This window comes from Bos indicus x Bos taurus, chromosome 2 (genome assembly GCF_003369695.1).
Source record: "Bos indicus x Bos taurus breed Angus x Brahman F1 hybrid chromosome 2, Bos_hybrid_MaternalHap_v2.0, whole genome shotgun sequence".
NCBI classification, from domain to species: Eukaryota; Metazoa; Chordata; class Mammalia; order Artiodactyla; family Bovidae; genus Bos; species Bos indicus x Bos taurus.
The window spans coordinates 127969828-127988411 of NC_040077.1; the positions used below are offsets into that span (position 1 = coordinate 127969828).

The 18584-nt window shown below is 48.8% G+C and overlaps 1 protein-coding gene across 3 annotated transcripts in view; it reads right to left on the reverse strand.

Moving 5' to 3' along the window:
• The window catches only part of NCMAP (non-compact myelin associated protein), a 48129-nt gene that overhangs the window by 13276 nt on the left and 16269 nt on the right, over positions 1-18584 (reverse strand). The window contains exon 1 of one of the 3 annotated variants that reach the window (XM_027520257.1): positions 10066-10203. The exons of 1 other annotated variant lie outside the window; for it this stretch is intronic. The gene's annotated coding sequence lies outside the window, so the exon portion shown is untranslated. Of the gene's footprint in view, positions 1-570; positions 670-10065; positions 10204-18584 lie in introns of those variants that run through there. One more of the 3 variants, XM_027520251.1, reaches the window with a different exon arrangement.

The window sequence follows — 18584 nt, forward strand, 5'->3', positions numbered from 1 at the left end:
GAGGGTTCAAGGTTAAGTATGGAAAGTGCTTTTAAGTGCTCAATAAGGGGTATCCCTTAGGATTTCATCGGGTGTTAGTGAATATTGGCTGAACTAATTAGATAAAGTGAAAGTGAAGTCGCTTAGTCGTGTCCGACTCTTGGCGACCACGTGGACTGTAGCCTACCAGGCTCCTCCGTCCATGGGATTTTCCAGGCAAGAGTACAGGAGTAGGTTGCCATTTCCTTCTCCAGGGGATCTTCCTGACCCAGGGATCGAACCCAGGTCTCCCACTTTGTAGGCAGACGATTTTACCATCTGAGCCACCAGGGAAGTCCAAACTAATTAGAGACAGGGGCTCAAAACAGGAAAAAAAAAATTCTTTTTATAAAAACAAGTATGGACCAACAAGAGAACATGGAATAAAAGTCTTCCCCAACCTTCCACCCCCAACTCCTACTCCCAGGGAGAGGTAGCGGAACTGCTCCCTCCCGCAACACACACCGCTATCTTGGCACATAAAGACTTTTAATATGCATTGCCTAAACTCTCTGCTTCTGTCTCCACCAATATCAAGCTGAGAACACTCACCAGTAATGCTTTCTCACAATTTCCCCCCTTTTTTTTGGCTGCACCTTGCGGCTTGCAGGATCTAAGTTCCCCAGTCGGGGATTGAACCCAGGCCCATGACAGTGAAAGCACCGAGTCCTAACCACTAGACCACTAGGGAATTACCCACAGTTCCTTTTAAAAATAGAAAAAAGAGGCAAATACGTGGCCGTTGACCAAGGGTCACCTAAGGAGAGAGAGATGGCATAATCACTAGATAAACTAAACCCTGTCGTGGACTCATTCCCCGTTAAACCAACAAGCACAGAATTGACGGAAGCCATCATCTGAGCGTCCGCCATGTGTGAAGACCCTGTGCCAGATATTTTTATCCATCCTCTGATTTCATTAGCAAATGCCATGTAAACTAGGTCTTCCTTCCCCTTGTTTCAAACAAGGACCCTGAGACTTTATGGCCTGAGTGCTGCAGGCTTGGCAAATGAACCCAGCACTGCAAACTTCGAAGCCTGTATCCTTCCCTCTGCACCACCCGACCCTGGCACACACCGGGGGTGGGGGCAGGGGCTCAAGACCAGTCACTGCAGGAACCCGCACACGTGCACACAGACACATACTGACCGGTGACGGAGCCGTCTAGGGCCACCAGGGCACAGGCTCCTCCGCAGGCCTTTCAGGGTGACCTCCTGGGTGCTGGGTTCCAGGAGGGACTCCCTTTTGGATGGTCCCGGCTGCTCCTCTTTCTGAGAGAAGAATGAGTAATCCCAGAGCATATCTTGCCTCATCTAAGGGCCAAGGGCTCTCAATTACATCTCTGTTCCTACCACATCAGAGAAGGTGGGAGGGAGGGTGGTGGAGTGTTGATAGCCAAGGGTGTGGGTGTTTTCATGTGTGGGGCCCCTGTGATTCTTGTTAACCAAGTGAGGTCCAGCAGGGAGATGTCAGTGTCAAGTATGTCCATGACCAGGGCCCATGGCCACAGAAAATGGGGGAGTGTACAGGGAGGTGAGGCTGAACTTTATGGACAGAGGTTAATTTAATAATAATTTACCATGTGCCCCAGGCACTGTACTCAGTGATCTATGTGAGAGGTCTCATTGAATCCTCATATCTGTCTGATTAGAATACAGTCACTGTGCCCATTCTACAGATGGGGAAACTGAGACTCAGATCAGAGAAGACATCAATCTAACTTCACAAGGCTAATATGTAGCTATGCTAGGATTCAAGCTAGGGTTTGTCTAATTTCACCGCCCCGTCTCCATAAACTCTCACTAGACTGGTCCCCAGACAATGCACAAGGTGCAATGGCCAGCATCTGGGGGCCAAATCAATGTAGGGCTTTGATGAAAAAGTCCTCACAGGCTGTGGAAGAGAGGGCAGAGCTCTTAATCTAACCCTGACCCAGACTGGTCCCTGACCTTGCCTATACTCTGAACCTTTGTCTCCAGCAGAGCCTTAATCATATTTACAGAATCTACAAGGAGCTGTTGTTTCCTAGGGTTGTTTACACATGGTTGCATGTGGGAGGTCAGTTTGGGAAGAGATGGAGAGTCATGACCATTTACTCACTGAACCATCCTTTTCTGTTCCTTGGTCAGGTATAAGGTCATAGTGAGTGAAGTGGCTCAGTCATGTCCAACTCTCTGCAACCCCATGGACTGTAGCCCACCAGGCTCCTCCGTCCGTGGGATTTTCCAGGCAAGAACACTGGAGTGGGTTGCCATTTCCTTCTCCAGAATCTCTTCCCGACCCAGGGATTGAACCCGGGTCTCCCATACTTTAGGCAGACGCTTTACCGTCTGAGCCACCAGACAAGTCCATAAGGTCATAACTTGAGGATCAATGTTGCCAGACCCCACCTGTCCAGAATATCCCTCTCCCTTCCGCTCTGCCTCCACGGTATCCTCCTCTGTCTGGCCTAGCCTAGATGTTCCTCCCTGGATAAGAAAACCCAGATGCTATCAAGCCTGGCAGACCGCTACCCAAATGGCCAACTGTAACTCAGAATCGGGAAGCCATGAATGCCTGAGACCCGCCAAGACACTGGGATTGATTTCTCTCATTCATCTGAGAGATGGGAGATTCAGCATGACTTGGTTTCTTCCACAAAAACCTAACTACTCCCAAGCTGTCCCTTAGGTTAGTGGTATGGTTTAATTGTCAGAAAAGTAACTTTCATTTTGGAACCAAAATCTCTTCCCTTGTGATTTTAACCCATTGGTCCTAATTCTCTTCCCACAGAAGTAACCTATATTACCTCTTACACATGACAATGGTCATGTTTAAAAGCCCTTACACGTACAAAAAGTTAAAGTTCTATGAATGGAACAGTGATGGTAGCTGAAATCAGCATGTCATTTTCACCTTCTACCAGTAGGCGGCAACAGCAGTCGGCTTAGTATGCTCCTCTGACCTTAACCAACAAATGATCGGTAGACGTCCAGTTGGGCTTCCCAGGTGGCTCAGTGGCAAAGACTCGCCTGCCAATGCAGGTGACGGGGGCCTCAGTCCCTGGGTTTGATAGATCCCCTGGCATAGGAAATGGTTGCCTGCCCCGGTATTGTTGCCTGGAAAATTCCATGGACAGAGGAGCCTGGTGGCTTATAGTCCATGGGGTTGCAAAGTGTTAGACATGACTGAGCACGTACAAATGTCCCGTGAATCCAACCTGTTTCTAAGTCGAGATGCTTTCTGCCCTTGAAAACAGCAACTATATGTTCTCTGAGGATTTTATTCTCCAGGATAAATATTCTCAGCTTCTTCAAACAGTCTTTAGTACCCCTCATGAATAGGTTCCTCATTTCTCTATGTGTCAGTACCTTCCTTAAATAAAATACCCCAAAGCGGATGCTTGACTCCAAAGGGGACCTGAACTGTCCAGAATGACATTTTTCTTGACAGTGATCAGACCTGAGCTTGAATTCAGTTATTTACTAGCTGCGTGATCTTGGTCAACTTTCTTCACTTCTTAGTTTTCTGATCTAAAATAAGAATTATAGGCTCCACGGGGTCATGTGAGAATTAAATGAGATAAAACATGTGATACATTTAGCACAGGGACTGGGCACAAAACTATTTATATTACACTGGATTAATGCAAACAAATAGCTCCTTAGCTTTTCAGGCAGCCACAGCCCACTGCTCCACACACCCTGCTGGGACACCACCCCCAAACCTTTTCTTCATTTATCTTGTGCTTGTTTATGTTCTGTCAAAGCCTAGGACTTTCTACACTCAGAGACCTTTGGAACTAGAAGGCAATGACAGCTGTATTACACTTGGTGACGATCCTATGATGAGCTGCGGTCTAGTAACCAGACCTCCAGGACACTCTTAGGCAATTGTCTTTTTGAACTTATGTGCAGGACTTTGCACTGATTCCTGTTAGCCTTGACCTTGTTGATTGGGCCCTTAGGAGAGAAACTCCAGCTCCTGCTGGTGGTTCGAGAACTCTTGATGTTACTGTGACAAAGCACGTGGTCTGGGAGCTCCGGACCTGGCAGGGGCTTTGGGGTCAGGGAGTCCTGGGTTTTAATCTTGGGATCCCGGCTGACCAGCTCTACAAGCCAAACCACTTCTCTAGGCCTCAGCATTCTCATTTATAAAACAGGAAAAACAGTCTCATTTATAAAACATTTCCTATCTTGTGGGGTTCTGAGAATAAATGAGATGTTATAACTGCCCAGCACAGTGCCTGCAGGAGGAGAAGGGGGTGACAGAGGATGAGTTGGTTGGATGGCATCACTGACTCCATGGACATGACTTTGAGCAAACTCCAGGAGATAGTGAAGGACAGGGAAGCCTGGTGTGCTGCAGTCCATGGGGTTGCAAAGAGTCAGATACTGAGCAACGGAACAATGAACAGTGCCTGCTGGATGGTGGGTGATCGGTGAACGCTCATCCTAGCTCCTCTTCTCTTTCCCCTCCTGTCTCCCAGTCTGTGTTCACCCTGCCCTTCTTGGAGCCCCCAGTTCTCCACCTGATGTAGTGTTTGCTGTGCTTGGTCGAGTTCAAGTATGAACAAAGAAGTCAGGGAGCCAGACTGTAAAGGCTGATATCCCAAGGAGGGGATCTGAGGAGAGACTCAGCAGAACATCCAGAACACTGACCTTCTCCTCCATCTCCACCGAGGGCAGAGACAGAGGAAAGAGTGAAACCAACCCCAAGCAGGCAAAAGTCCTAATAGGACTGGGAGGGCCTGGGGGCTGCTGGGTGTGCCGGGAAAAAGCATTAAAGAATTCTTAATCTGGGGTGAGAATCAGGAGACATGGTTTCCTTTTGTTACTCACTTGCCATAACACTTTGGAAAGTCATCGTCTTCCCTAGACCTTGATTTTCCCACCTGCAAAATGGCCTAATTTGGAGACGATGTCTAACGGCCTTTCCAACCTGTGGTTCTAGGGTATGGACCAGCCATTCATAGCTGATCTCAAGAACCTGTGTCTTCCTAAAGCTCATCTTTCTTTGTAGCTATCGACTCGGGGGATATTGGATGAGGGAAGACAGTGTGTACAAGTCAGGATGGAAGGCAGGAATCCTTCCTGGAAGGTAGTTGGGACTGTAATAAAACGAGGAGAACTCTACAGAGGGGTTTGACATGGCAGCAGATTGCATATTGGACCCTTTAGTAAGTTCGTAAGTGTTAGTCGCTCAGTTGTGCCCAGCTCTTTGCGACCCCATGGACTGCAGCCCACCAGGCTCCTCTGTCCATGAGACTTTTCAGGCAAGGATACTGGAGCGGGTTACCATTTCCTTCTGCAACAAATAACATAGCCAGCAGTATTAGTAAAATCACAAGTAAGACTTAAGTTAAGAGCTTCTATTAGATGTAGCCCAGTATATCTCAGGTCATCTGACTTAGTCTACTCTGTAGAATCTTATCTTCCAGGGAAATTATATATTGGCAACACTGTCTATAAGGCACATAGCCCAGTTTTCTAGTGTTACTAGACTGATTATCCTTAGTATGATTTAATTGTTTCCAACACAGAGGAGACTTTAAACCTAAATTACCATAGCCTGGTGTTATAGGAACCTCCAAATGCTTTGTTGAGTACATGGTGATCCCAGTCTGCCTGAATCCAGACTGGCTCCCTCCTACACCCTCCATTCCTGTTGGGTTCCATATCATCTCACCCCACTCTAATTGCTCTGCCTGTACTTGGCTCTGTCCCCTTGTGTGTCAGAGGTCCCAAAGGTGAGGCTGAGTTGGCATAATGCTACCTTGAATTTAGTCCCCCCCCCCCACAATTACATACTGAATATGTTCCTTGCTGTTGGTTCTCAGAAATTAGGAAGCCCATTTCTTGTTCCATTTATCCATCTACTCTTCCATCCTCCCATCCACTCATCCACCCACCCCCCCCACCCACTGTGCACACACTCATTCTCCCACCTGTTCTGTCCACTTTCCATCATTCATTCACCCAGCACCCACCATGTACACAGCTCTGAGATGATTCAAAGAGGGGCCATGGGGATCATGTCTCTACAGCTCAGGCAAAGAGGATGAGAACATTTCTTTTAAGAAAATTTCCTTCTATCAGTAGTTAGTGGGGGGTTATCCCCCTCTTGCCTGGTCCAGCCTTGATCATAGAGAGGTAGCTGATTAACATCATATTGAAGTCCTTTGGAAAAGGCAGTGGCCTGTGGATCTGGAAGTCTGGGTTCTAGGTTTACCACATCTATTAAGTTTTTTTTACCCACCTGTCAATTTCAGGCTTGAACATCCTGTGTTTCTGATTTTTGTGGCCCACATTATATAGAAAGATGCCGCAAGGAGCTTCCCACCCAAGACCTGCAAGTCTAAGTTCCATGTACAAAGTTACAGATGGAAATCCAGACGAGAGTGGTCACAAGGCGGACTTATGCCTGGTGCCAAATGGGAGGCATAGGGTGTGCCAGGAGTCAGTGGGAGGAGGAGACCAGTGGGCGTCCTGGTTGAGACTGACTGAGAGCCGGAATGTGACCTATGCCTTCCATTTACCCCTCAGTCTTTGGGCTCAAGCCAAGGACCCAACTTCCAAGGGTCCTCAAATATACCTGAGCTTCTATATAAATCTCCAGGTGTCCCACTGTCCCCAAGGGAAAAAAGGCACAAGGGTAAAGAGTTGATGGCTCTATGTGAATATGTCAGAGGAAAATAATTCGACCCCAACATTCTGATCAGGAAGGAAAGGAAACTAACATTTAAGGGGATGCTAATGAAGTGTCAGGCGCTATGCATTCACGTGTTTTCTCACTTAATCAACATGACAAGGTGGGTCTTTTATCTCCACTCTCCTGAAAAGGAATGGAGGCTCAGAGAGGTTAAGGGACTTGCCTAAAGTCTTAGAGCAAATGAGTGAGATGCTCAATCTTAAATTCAGATCTACTTCCAAACTGGAGTGGCTGCCTAGTCTTCCAGGAGGTAAGCGATTTTTCTGGGGCTACTCAGAGGGTCAGTGGCCCTGCTGGGGCAGGACTCTTAGTATTTTTACTACGTGGGGGGAGAGAGGAAATTAGCCAAGATGGCATGTTCAGGCTCTCTCACCCCACGTTTTGTAAATAATGACTGTGTAACAGCTGAGCGCATTAAAGCACTGCGCATGCGCATCACGAGATACTTGGTCACGTGCTACTTTGTGCAGTAGGCCTGCGTGAGCTCCGCCTAGAAAACGGCGGCGACTCAGCTGTGTCCGTGGGGTCAGCCAGGAGAAAAGAGAATGTAGCGTGTGTGCTGCCTCGGCCGCGGTGCCAGCCAGGAGAGAATAAACCCATCAGCAATTCCTACAGCTCCTTGAGTTTTCCTCCAGCTTCCCCGCTTGCACCTTGTCTACCGGGGTTCAACGAACCATTCGCGTAAGTGAGATACAGCGAGACAACTGGCGTCGCAAACAGTGCGAACAGCGATACACTACGTGTTGATACTTTGAGCCCAGGAGGTACCACAGAACTCAGAGAATGGCAGGGTTTCTCAGCCTTGGCACTGTGTACCCTTGGGCCACAGCATTCTTTGTTGTGGAGGCATCTTGTGCATTGTGGGACTGGCCTTTACAACCAGATGCCAGTAGCATCCTCCACCTACGACAACAAAAAATGTCTCCAGACGTTTTCCAGTGTCTTCTGGGAGGCAAAATCGCCCCTGGCTGAGAACTACTGGAGGAGAGCTATAGGCTTGTCTCATAACAGCTTCCTAGCCTTTCTATTCAAAAAGGTCTAGACAAACAGGAAAGGTCCCATCTGTACTGACATCTGTGGGTAGACCACCGGTAACATCAAGGATGAGGGTGATGATGGTGGTGGCCACAAACACAGCAGCTGTCATTTAGCAAGTGACTACCATGTGTCAGTTACCACGCTAAACACTTGTATGTATCTTCTCACCTACATTATCACTATTTTCCAGATAAAAAAGCCCTGAGGTTCAGAAAGGTTAAGTGACCCATCCAGGGTCTCAGTGCTAGTATATAGCGGAGCTAGGATGCTTGTTTCCTACGGCTGCCATAACAAAATTACAACTTATAACACAAATTTGGACTTTCCTGGTAGAGCAGTGGATAGGAATCCACCTGCCAATGCTGGGGACACAGGTTCGATCCCCGGTCTGGGGAAGAGACTGAGGCTCAAGAACAGAATACTATAAGAAAAGAATATTCTAAGAACAAGAAAGAGTGCTAGGAATTTAAAATATGACAAAAGTAAAAGTTTAATAGAAGCATTCGAAGACAGCTGAGGAAATGTCTCATAAAGTGGAACCAAAAAAGACTGAGAGAGAAAAGAGGCAAAAACAAATTACTCCAGGAGGTCCAACATTCTAATGATAAGAATGTCAGAAGTGATTAAGTGGAACAAAAATCAAGGGGAAGCAATTACCAAAGAATACCTGGAAATTTCCCAGAAATGAATGACATGAATTTTCAGAATGAGAAGACTGTGGACTCACCAGAAAAGTGAATAAAAAAGACGCACAACGGGGCTCATCATCATTACCTCCCAGAATGCAGGGTGTAAAGAGAATGTCCCACACATCTATCAATTATAAAAAATAGCAAGGTCAAATATCCAGAAAAGGATCAACACTCAGATGAAACCAGATGAACCAACACTCAGATGAATGTCCATGGATTTGACAGCAGCAGTCCTGAAGCTCTGAGCTAACTCTCCAAAATTCTAAGGGAAAATTATCTCCAGCCTAGAAGTGGACAGAAGCCAAACTAAATATTGAGTGGAAGGGTAGAAGAACAACATTTAGGGGCAGAAGAAGCTTCACACAAAAAATCCAGCCCGCCTCATGCACCTTTTCCTGGAGGATTTGCCCCGTGAAGGCGGAGGCGTGAACTGCATGAGACACTCAAAGGACCCAGGGACCAGGGGGCGCCCAGATGATGCCAGGGGTAGCCAGTCTGACTAGGAGGAGGAGGGAGGTGCAGGAGAATTCTGCCAGTCAAGAAAAAAGTGAAACTGGTCGATTTTCTATGTGTTTGTTCAGAGTGAAAGGAGATCCACTCTTCTGCGGGAGAGTTTGGGGGATGAACTTATGATGGAAAATCCAGCTCCTCCAAAAGTCACCTCCCTTCCACTCCTCTTCCCACAAGGTTTCTTTCCCTGATTCCCCACACCTTCTGTGGTGATCCTAGGAGGCAGCGCCCATGATCAGTGGATTTGGTGGAAGCCACTCTGAAAACTCTCCTGACAAACGAGAAAGCTAGGGGCCAGCGAGGGGCCCAGGGCACACAGACAGGAAGGTGCGTTGGTCGTTCACTGGGTACTCTTTCCAGAACTCCTTTCTGATTCGTTCAAGACAAGATCAGTAACAACAATAGCAAGAACCAAAGACAACCCGAAGGAACCCTGGCCGGTGAGTGCACTTAAGTCCCACCTGGACCAGTGTTCCCCCCTCAGCTTTGCCCTCAGCCACCCTGCCTGGTAACTGCCACGTTTCTAAAACACACCAACTGAGGCTTCTGAGTTACTTTTCATTGCTGCCACTGAAGCAAGAACACAGAGATGTAACAGTGTGTAGACCGTGGGCAGGCCACTGTGAACCTCTGAAGGAAAATAAATTGGGCTTGGGAGTGCAGAGAAGAAACCAAACCCAAGTCTCTTCAGAACCAGGTGCCCTGACCTCCAATGCCCCTAGCTAGCTGCTTCTTATTTAAGAACCCAGGCCAGTGCCGTCCTACAAAATCCAATCATCTGAGGTTATCCCTGATGTTGACTTTTCAGAGGTCTGCCTTTGATGCATGGTCTCTCCTCCACCTTTTGCAAGGGCTTGGCTAACCTCCGAGTCTTTGTCATGAAGGAGTTAAGGATGAACGCTGTCTGCAGCATCTGCACGTGACTACAGAACGAGAGGAAACCTGGTGCTGTGCAGCCGCTACGTGACGTTCTTCCTTTGCAGCTCAGTGTCCCAGCCTATGGCGCTCACCACCTCACCGGCTCAGCAGGCTCACCACCCAAACCCCAGCGTGAGGCCTGACGTGGGAGGGCAGGGACCCTGGGCTGGAAGTTAGGCGTCCAGGGTTCGAGTCTTACCTCTGTTACTGCCGTGCTGTGCGACCTTGGGCAAGTCACCTGTCCTGTCTGCACCTCAGTTTGCTCTCCTGCAGAGAGCTCAGGCTGGGACGGTGACTTCCCTCTCACGCTCCCTCCATCCTGCGACTCTCCTGCCTCCCCAGTTTGGTTCAGGACACAGCACCCCCCACACCCTCCCCACGGCTCGCCTGCCTCCCACACCTTCCATTCCAGAAGGAACGGCCCTCCCCTTTCCTGTCTGTGCGGGGGGGCCTGGCAGGCGCTGGGCAGCAGACAGGGACAGGAGGTGCGGGAACAATCCTGGCCATTCAAGCCGCCCGCCCGCAGGGAGCGCTGGCCCGCAGCCAGTCACCACGGGCCCCAAGATACAGAGGGGCATTTGTCTGGGGGACCCAGGTTTGCATCTGAACCTTCGTGCTCTCCTCTCCCTCCCTCTCAGGTGGCAGCTTTGGTAGGAGGTGGGATGTAGGCAGCTCCTCTAAGGGCTGGGAAACTGGACAGGAAGAGGGAGGCGGGAAGAAAGGCAGGCGAGCCACGTGGACAGGGTGCCCACAGTGAGGGCAGCGGGTGGGCACCGTGGGGGTGCAGGAAAGGGCTTTGGACCAGACAGGGGCCGTACGTAGGGAGGGGCGTGGGATCGGGGGCTCGTTCCCCACCCTCACTGACTACGAGGAAAGGACCCGGTGAGCAAGGGGTCCCCTTCGCCTCAGGCCTCAGTTTCCTCCGCTTTCATATGGGGTCAGATGACTTCTCTGGTGGAGGTGTGGGTTGGATGCCCGGTAGAGGAACTAAGATCCCTCATGACTTGTGGACAAAAAACAGAACATAAAACAGAAGCAATATTGTAACACATTCAATAAAGACTTTAAAAATGGTCAACATTAAAAAAAATCTTAGAAAATAAAATGGGGTTGAAAATTCCCTGGCAGTCCAGTGGTGAGGCGTCTACACTTTCACTGCTGAGGGTGTGGGTTTGATCCCTGATCAGGGAACTAAGATCCCATAAGCTGAATGGTGCAGTCCAAAAAACCCCCAAAAAACTTGGGACTGATTATCCCACCTTATGCTGTAAATCAAATAAGATGATGAACTTGCAAAGGGCGTGGTCTAGGGAAGAAAAGCATTTGGACTCAGGGGGACCTGGGTTCAAATCCCACCTCTGTCACATCTAAGTTGGAGGCAACTTATTTACCCTCCAGGAGCCTCATCTTCCTCATCTCAGGGAGAAAAATGATATGTGTGCCGCCAGACAAGATCATAAGGATCAAATAAGAACCAACAGGAAGTACCCTGCCCAGGATATGCGGTTGAATGAATGAAGATGTGGTCAGGGCTGCGGTGTAGCTTTTGCAGGCTGTTTCCACCCTAAAATGGATTCCCACCCCCCTCCCGATTTTAAAAGAAATTAAAACATTTAGATGGCCTTGTATCTGCTCTGCCCAGTGGGTAAGTCGGCCTGGTATTGGGTCAGGGTCCTGGCCGGGCTGCCCTGTCCCAGGAAGGGCCCCCAGTGCCATCTCTGAAGCAGCTCTAGTGGGTCACTGACGCCTACCCCCCACCCCCCAGAGCTGAGCCTGTGGGCGTTTGTTTTTGCCATTATCTTTGTTTCAAAGCAATATGAGCCTTGTTGCCCATGGCTGTCGGGTCCCAGGAGCTCAGCAGGTGTGGCAGCAGGGAGAGTCCAGAGGCCCTGGGTGTGTAGGTCAGCCTGGCTTTCAAGGAGCTGGGGTTGGGGTGATGGGCACTTAACACTCACAATCACCACTCGTCCCTTTTGGGACCACCTCTGTGTTGACTCATTGGAAAAGACTCTGATGCTGGGAGGGATTGGGGGCAGGAGGAGAAGGGGACAACAGAGGGTGAGATGGCTAGATGGCATCACTGACTCGATGGACGTGAGTCTGAGTGAACTCCGGGAGTTGGTGATGGACAGGGAGGCCTGGTGTGCTGCGATTCATGGGGTCGCAAAGAGTCGGACACGACTGAGCGACTGAACTGAACTGAACTGTGTCTAGCCGGAGAAAGCAATGGCAACCCATCCAGTACTCTTGCCTGGAAAATCCCATGGATGGAGGAGCCTGGTAGGCTGCAGTCTATGGGGTCGCTAAGAGTCGGACGCGACTGAACGACTTCACTTTCACTATTCACTTTCATGCATTGGAGAAGGAAACGGCAACCCACTCCAGTGTTCTTGCCTGGAGAATCCCAGGGACGGGGGAGCCTGGTGGGCTGCCATCTATGGGGTCGCACAGAGTCAGACACGACTGAAGCGACTTAGCAGCAGCAGCAGCAGCAGCTGTGTCTAGCACTGTACTTGGGGCTTCACATTCATGATCTCCTTTACCCCTCGTCACACCCATTCTGCTTGATACCCAAGGAAACTGAGGCTCAGAGACGTCAAGCAATTCACCCAAAGTCACAGAGCAGGGTAAGCATCCAGTCTTCAACTTCCCAAACCAGGGGCCTCCCGGTACCTACCCCACCATCTGTGAAGACTCAACGGGAACAGGGAAGAGGCTTGGAGGGTGTGCAGAACGTGGCAAGGCAGTGTGAGCCTGGGGTCCAAGAAAATACGAAAATGAGCAGGAGAGCAGTGCCAGGAAGGGTGTGAGAGGTGTGTCAGGGGTTGAGTGTGCCAGGGACACCTCCTGGGGGTGGTGGGCAGAGCAGGGGAAGGAGGCAGGGCCAGCGTGCCAGCTTTTGCCTCTGTGTTGATTTCTTGAGCCGGCAAGAAACTCAGCCAGGCAGGGCTACTGCCAGACACGCCTGTAGGCACTTTATTTTCTCTGAACTGTGGAGGGCCGCACCTGTTTCCGCACACACCGCGGCAGATCCCGTGTGTTCAGGGAGCACCGCCCCTGAAAGAGGAGCTCAGAGTCACCGAGGAGGATTGCAGGCTGGGGGCTCCGGCTCTGACGTTCGCCAGAGGAGGGAGATTTCTGCTGGGAGCAGGGCGCCTGTCTCCACCCAGTCACACGGCAGCCAGGGGAATGGGGTACACCCTGAGTGTGACCTTTCTACCCAGAGCGGACAGGCTGGAGAGGGCTCACTCCACTCAAAAACCATCAGCTAGGGACTTCCCTGGCTGTCCAGGGGTTAAGACTCTTTTGCTCCCAATGCAGGGGGCATGGGTTTGATCCCTGGTCAAGGAACTGAGATCCTACATGCCACATAGTACAACCAGGATAAAAGAAAAAATCATCAGCTTCACGGCCACCCCAGAGAGCAAGCTTTCTAGAAACAAATCTGACTCTGGTCACCTCTGCTTAGACCTTGAGTGACATCTCACCAGCTAAGATGAATGAAGTCCAAACCCCTCAGCATGTAGACCCGTGCTCAGACATGTGGTAGCTGCTGGCTTCAGGCGGCTGTGGAGTCCTTGAAATGTGGCCGGTCTGAATTGAGATGTGTTATATGTGTAACATACCCGTGGGACATCAAAGACTTTAGCACATAATAAAAGAGCTAAGTAATTTATATCTTGCTTATCTTAGTAAGTTAAAAAAAATATTGATTAGATGTTTGCTAATATTGGGATTGTTGTTGCTGTTCAGTCGCTAACTCGTGTCCCACGCTTCGGACCCCATGGACTGCAGTACACCAGGCTCCCCTGTCCTTCACCATCTCCCGGAGTTTGCGCAAATTCATGTCCATTGAGTCGGTGATGCTATCTAACCATCTCATCCTCTGTCACCCCTTTCTCCTTTTGCCTTCAGTCTTCCCCAGTGAGTCATAGGCCCTTCGCATATATTGGGTCAAATAAAATATATTATCAAAATTTAATCTGTTTCTTTTTACTTTTTTAATGTGGCCACATTTAAAATTACGTATGTGGCTCATAATGTACTGAACTACACTTATTTATATTCTGTCCTTTCTTTGCTGCCTCTCCTACCCACATTAGCTTATTCATTGGCTCCTTTTTTTTCCTTCTTTCTTTGGCGATGCCACATTGGTTGTTAGTTCCCCAACCAGGGATTGAACCTGGGACCTTGGCAGTGAAAATGTGAGTCTTAACCAGTGGACCACCAGGGGAGTCCCCATTTGTTCATTTCTTCATGCATGTATTCATTCAGTGCTGCTGCTGCTAAGTCGTTTCAGTCATGTCCGACTCACCATATGCTAAACACTAGAGGCAATGAGGAAAGAATATAGGCCTGGCATTTGCTCACATGGAGCTTATGAACTATACTTGTATCCTACACACTACTGAGAGTTCCTTGGACTGCAAGGAGCTCAAACAAGTCAATCCTAAAGGAAATCAACCCTGAATATCCATTGGAAGGACTGATGCTGCAGCTGAAGCTCCAATACTTTCAACAATACAACTTTCAACTATACAAGAATAGTTCCAAGCTGAACTCCAATACCTGATTCGAAGAGTTGACTCATTAGAAAAGACCCTGATGCTGGGAAAGATTGAAGGCAGGAAGACAAGGAGACCACAGAGGATGAGATGATTGGATGGCATCACTGACTCAAGGGACGTGAGTTTGAGCAAGCTCTGGGAGATGGTGAAGGACAGGGAAGCCTGGCATGTTGCAGTCCATGGGATTGCAAAGACTGACACAACTGAATGACTGAACAACACAAACATATATCCCATAGGGTTACTTGCTGCTGCTCATATTCATGCTTTTCTGTAAAATGACTTCTTAATCCTGTCTACCTGGTGAATTCCTATTTATACTTCAAAACCCAAACCTTCCAACACTTTAAGCACTTAAGTCAAATGTTTCGGTTAAAAAAGAATTACCTCATGCAGTTTGTTCACTCCTACCCCCAGTCCCTGCTGGGGTTCTGAACTATTAACCGTGACTCTGCACTTTTACCATTGTGTCAGTTTAAACGTCTAAGATCACTCTAAGATGCCCCCTTCCCCCAACCCCTGGAACCGTCTCACTTACCCTCTTCAATCTTCTTAGATCAACCACCAGCAGAAACTATCTCATTTGTGACCCATCCAACCCTCCAGACCCTAAGATCTGTGAGAGCAGGCACTTGTCTTTGTTGTTCAGAGATGACATCCCAGTGCCTAGTACAGTCCTTGGCACTTAGTAGGCACTTAGATAATGAAGATGGGACTTTCCTGGTGGTCAAGAATCCACCTTCCAATGCAGGGGACTTGGGTTCCATCCCTGATCTGGGAATTAAGATCCCACATGCGGGAATGCAAACTGGTACAGCCACTATGGAAAACAGAGTGGTGATTCCTTAAAAAACTGGGAACAGAACTGCCATATGGCCCAGCAATCCCCCTGCTGGGCACACACACTGAGGAAACCAGAATTGAAAGAGACACATGTACCCCAGTGTTCACTGCGGCACTGTTTACAATAGCCAGGACATGGAAGCAACCCAGATGTCCATCAATGGATGAGGAAGTTGTGGTACATATACACAATGCAATATTACTCAGCTATAAAGGAACACATTTGAGTCAGTTCTAATGAGGTGGATGAAACTGGAGCCTATTATACAGAGTGAAGTCAGAAAGAGGAACACAAACACTGTATATTAATGCATACGTACGGAATTTAGAAAGACAGTAATGACAATCCTATATGCAAGGCAACAAAAGAAACACAGATGTTAAGGAACAGACTTGTGGACCCTGTAGGAGAAGGCAAGGGTGGGATGGTTTGAGAGAATAGCATTGAAACATGTACATTACCACATGTAACATAGATGACCAGTGCAAGTTCGATGCATGAATCTGGGCACTCAAAACCGGCGCTCTGGGACAACCCAGAGGGATGGGGTGGGGAGGGAGGTGGGGGGGAGGCTCAGGATGGGGGACACGTGTGCATCCATGGCTGATTCATGTCGATGTATGGCAAAAACCATCATAGTATTGTAAAGTAATTATCCTCCAATTAAAATAAATAAATTAATTAATTAAAAGAAAAGATCCCACATGCTTCAGGGCAACTAAGCCCTTGTGCCACAACAAAGACCCAGGGCAGCCAAAAGGAAAAAAAACAAAAGGAAAATAAGATGATGGCCTGTTGGCCAAATGGTGCAGGGTGTTATAACAAAGGTTCTGGGGTCGGACCACTGGGTTCACATCCGCACTCAATTAGCCACTGTGGTCACCACCATCACCATTATATGTCTGCCTTCCCCCTCTTGAGGGCCTGGGCAGTGTCTTGGGCTCTGTCATGCCCCAGCGATTCACAGAATCTAGTCTCTCCCAGAGTTCCCCGTGGCAGGAAATGTCACTGCCATCCACGTAGCCTCTGAGGCCAGAAACCCACTAAAGTCATTGCCTGTCAGCAGTCTGCCACCCTCATCACCAAGCCCTTTCAGATCTACCTTCATTTCCTACACATCTCCTAACTAACCTCCTCCAGCATCCCTATCCCTGCTGGGGTCCAGGCTTCTGTCTTCTCTCACCTGTATGCTGCCACTGCTGCCCAGCGGGCCAGGACTGCCTCTGCTCTGCGTCCCTGCAGTCCTCCACAGCAGCTGCAGTGATCTTTAAAAACCCCAAGTCTACTTCACACTAGAATTTTACGATGGTCAGCAAGTCCTCTGTACAGGATCTGGATTCTGCAGACCCCTCCAGTCGCCTCCCTGTCTGAGTTCTGCTCTGTCACTCTGTCCTGTTGTGGCCACGGGAACTTTGCATATGCCAGAGCACTCTCTCCTCACCTCCTGGCACTTCTGATACTTTAACCCAAGCATCACTTCAAATTCCCATGCTGTGCACCCTCACAGCACTAGGGGTTTAATAGCTTCTGGCTGAACCAAAGCATCCAGTAAGGACCGAGCACAGGTCATAGGCCTTGAGTCTTTCCACCACAAGTGGGCACCAGTAATGAGACAGTAAGACACAGACAGGCTGTGAATGCTATGGAGCTCAGTGTGGGAGAGGGTGCTGAGCAGGGGACCAGAGAACAGGGCAAGCTGCACAGGGAGGGAAAAGCTGAGTGGCGCCATGTGGTCATTAAACAAGTGTTAGTCACTCAGTCGTGTCTGACTCTGCGACCCCATGGACTGCTTTGTCCATGGAATTCTCCGGGCAGGAATACTGGAGTGGGTTGCCATTCCATTCTCCAGGGCATCTTCCCAACCTAGGGATCAAACCCGGGTCTCCTGCATGGCAGGCAGATTCTTTACCATCTGAGCCACCAGGGAAGCTAACATTAATTAACATTAAACAAGGTTTTAATTAAACAAGGGCTCCCCGTATTTACCTGTCACTAAGTGCCAAATCCTCTGGCACTGTAAGTCTATTTGACTGTCTCCTCCACCCTAAGTGGAAAGCACATTGCTGTTGAAATTTTTTTACAGAGGAAACCACGACCCAGAGAGATTAACTAACTGGTCTAAGGTCACCAACCAAGGTGGGATGTGAACTCAAGCAACACGACTTCAGAGTCTGCTCCACATTTCAAAGGGCTGACCATCAGAAAGAGCATTTGATCACTTACTCTGTGCCAAGAACTTTTCTAAGGAATTCACAAAGAAGCTTTTATTTGTATCTTTTTTATTTTTAGAACTCATTTCATCCCATTTTTTCTCCTTCTTCCAGGTCAGCTGGGTATCACTATCTCCATCTTACAAGTGAAGAAACTGTAGTGCACAAAGGTTAACTAACTTGCCTGAGGTCACACAGCCAGCAAAAGTGATTTAACTAGCTGGAGTTTCATTCTTTTAACTCTTTTCAGAGTTCATTCTTTTAACCACTCCACTCCACACCTTCTGCTCTATGAAGGTGCATTATTATTATTATTTTGCTAGGATTTTGTCAGGTGGAGAAAGGAGGAGGGACATTGTGGCTGGGAAGAACAGTGGGCATGAAGACTGGGAGATGGGGGTGAGGATGAACACTTTAGAAAGGGAAGTGTGAGACTGGGGAGGTGGGTGGGGCAGTGAGCCGGGTGGGGCTGTGAGGGTCCCAGCACAAAGGAGCTGAGTGTTCAGGGAAGGTCACAGTGGAGAGTGAATGTGAGGGATGTTTGGGGATTAAGCTAGGGAAGAATTTCCTGCACAGGCAGATGCTAGCACACTTTAATCTCTCCAGAATCCCTACATTGCAGATTCCACGTGAGCTGTTTGAAAACTAGGAGCCTCAGAGCTCCTGACCTGGCTCTGCTGGGCGCCCTTTGGGAAGTTACTGAACCTGTCTGAGCCTCCATCCCTTTCCCGCTCCATGGAGGTAATAAACAGGACCTTCTTCATGAGGCAAAAACGAGGTTATGAATATAAAGCCCCTGGCAGAGTGCTCGGAATAAAGCAGCCCTTTGAGATCTCATTTCTCTCCCTTCCCCAGCCTCTAGGAAGGTCTCCTCAAAGCCCCAGGCTCACCCCAATTGAGGCTAAAATCGGCTGAGAACCACCAAGTTCCCCCTGGAGGCCCCAGGTCAGTTCGATGAGGAAGAAGGGAGGTATCCAAAGTGTCAAGCTATCCAAAGAGCGTCCAAGACTGCGGAAAAATGAGTAATTATAATTTATGTCCTTCTCCTTCCTGCTGTGTCAACTTGGGGTTACATAACTGAACTTCTCTGTGAGGG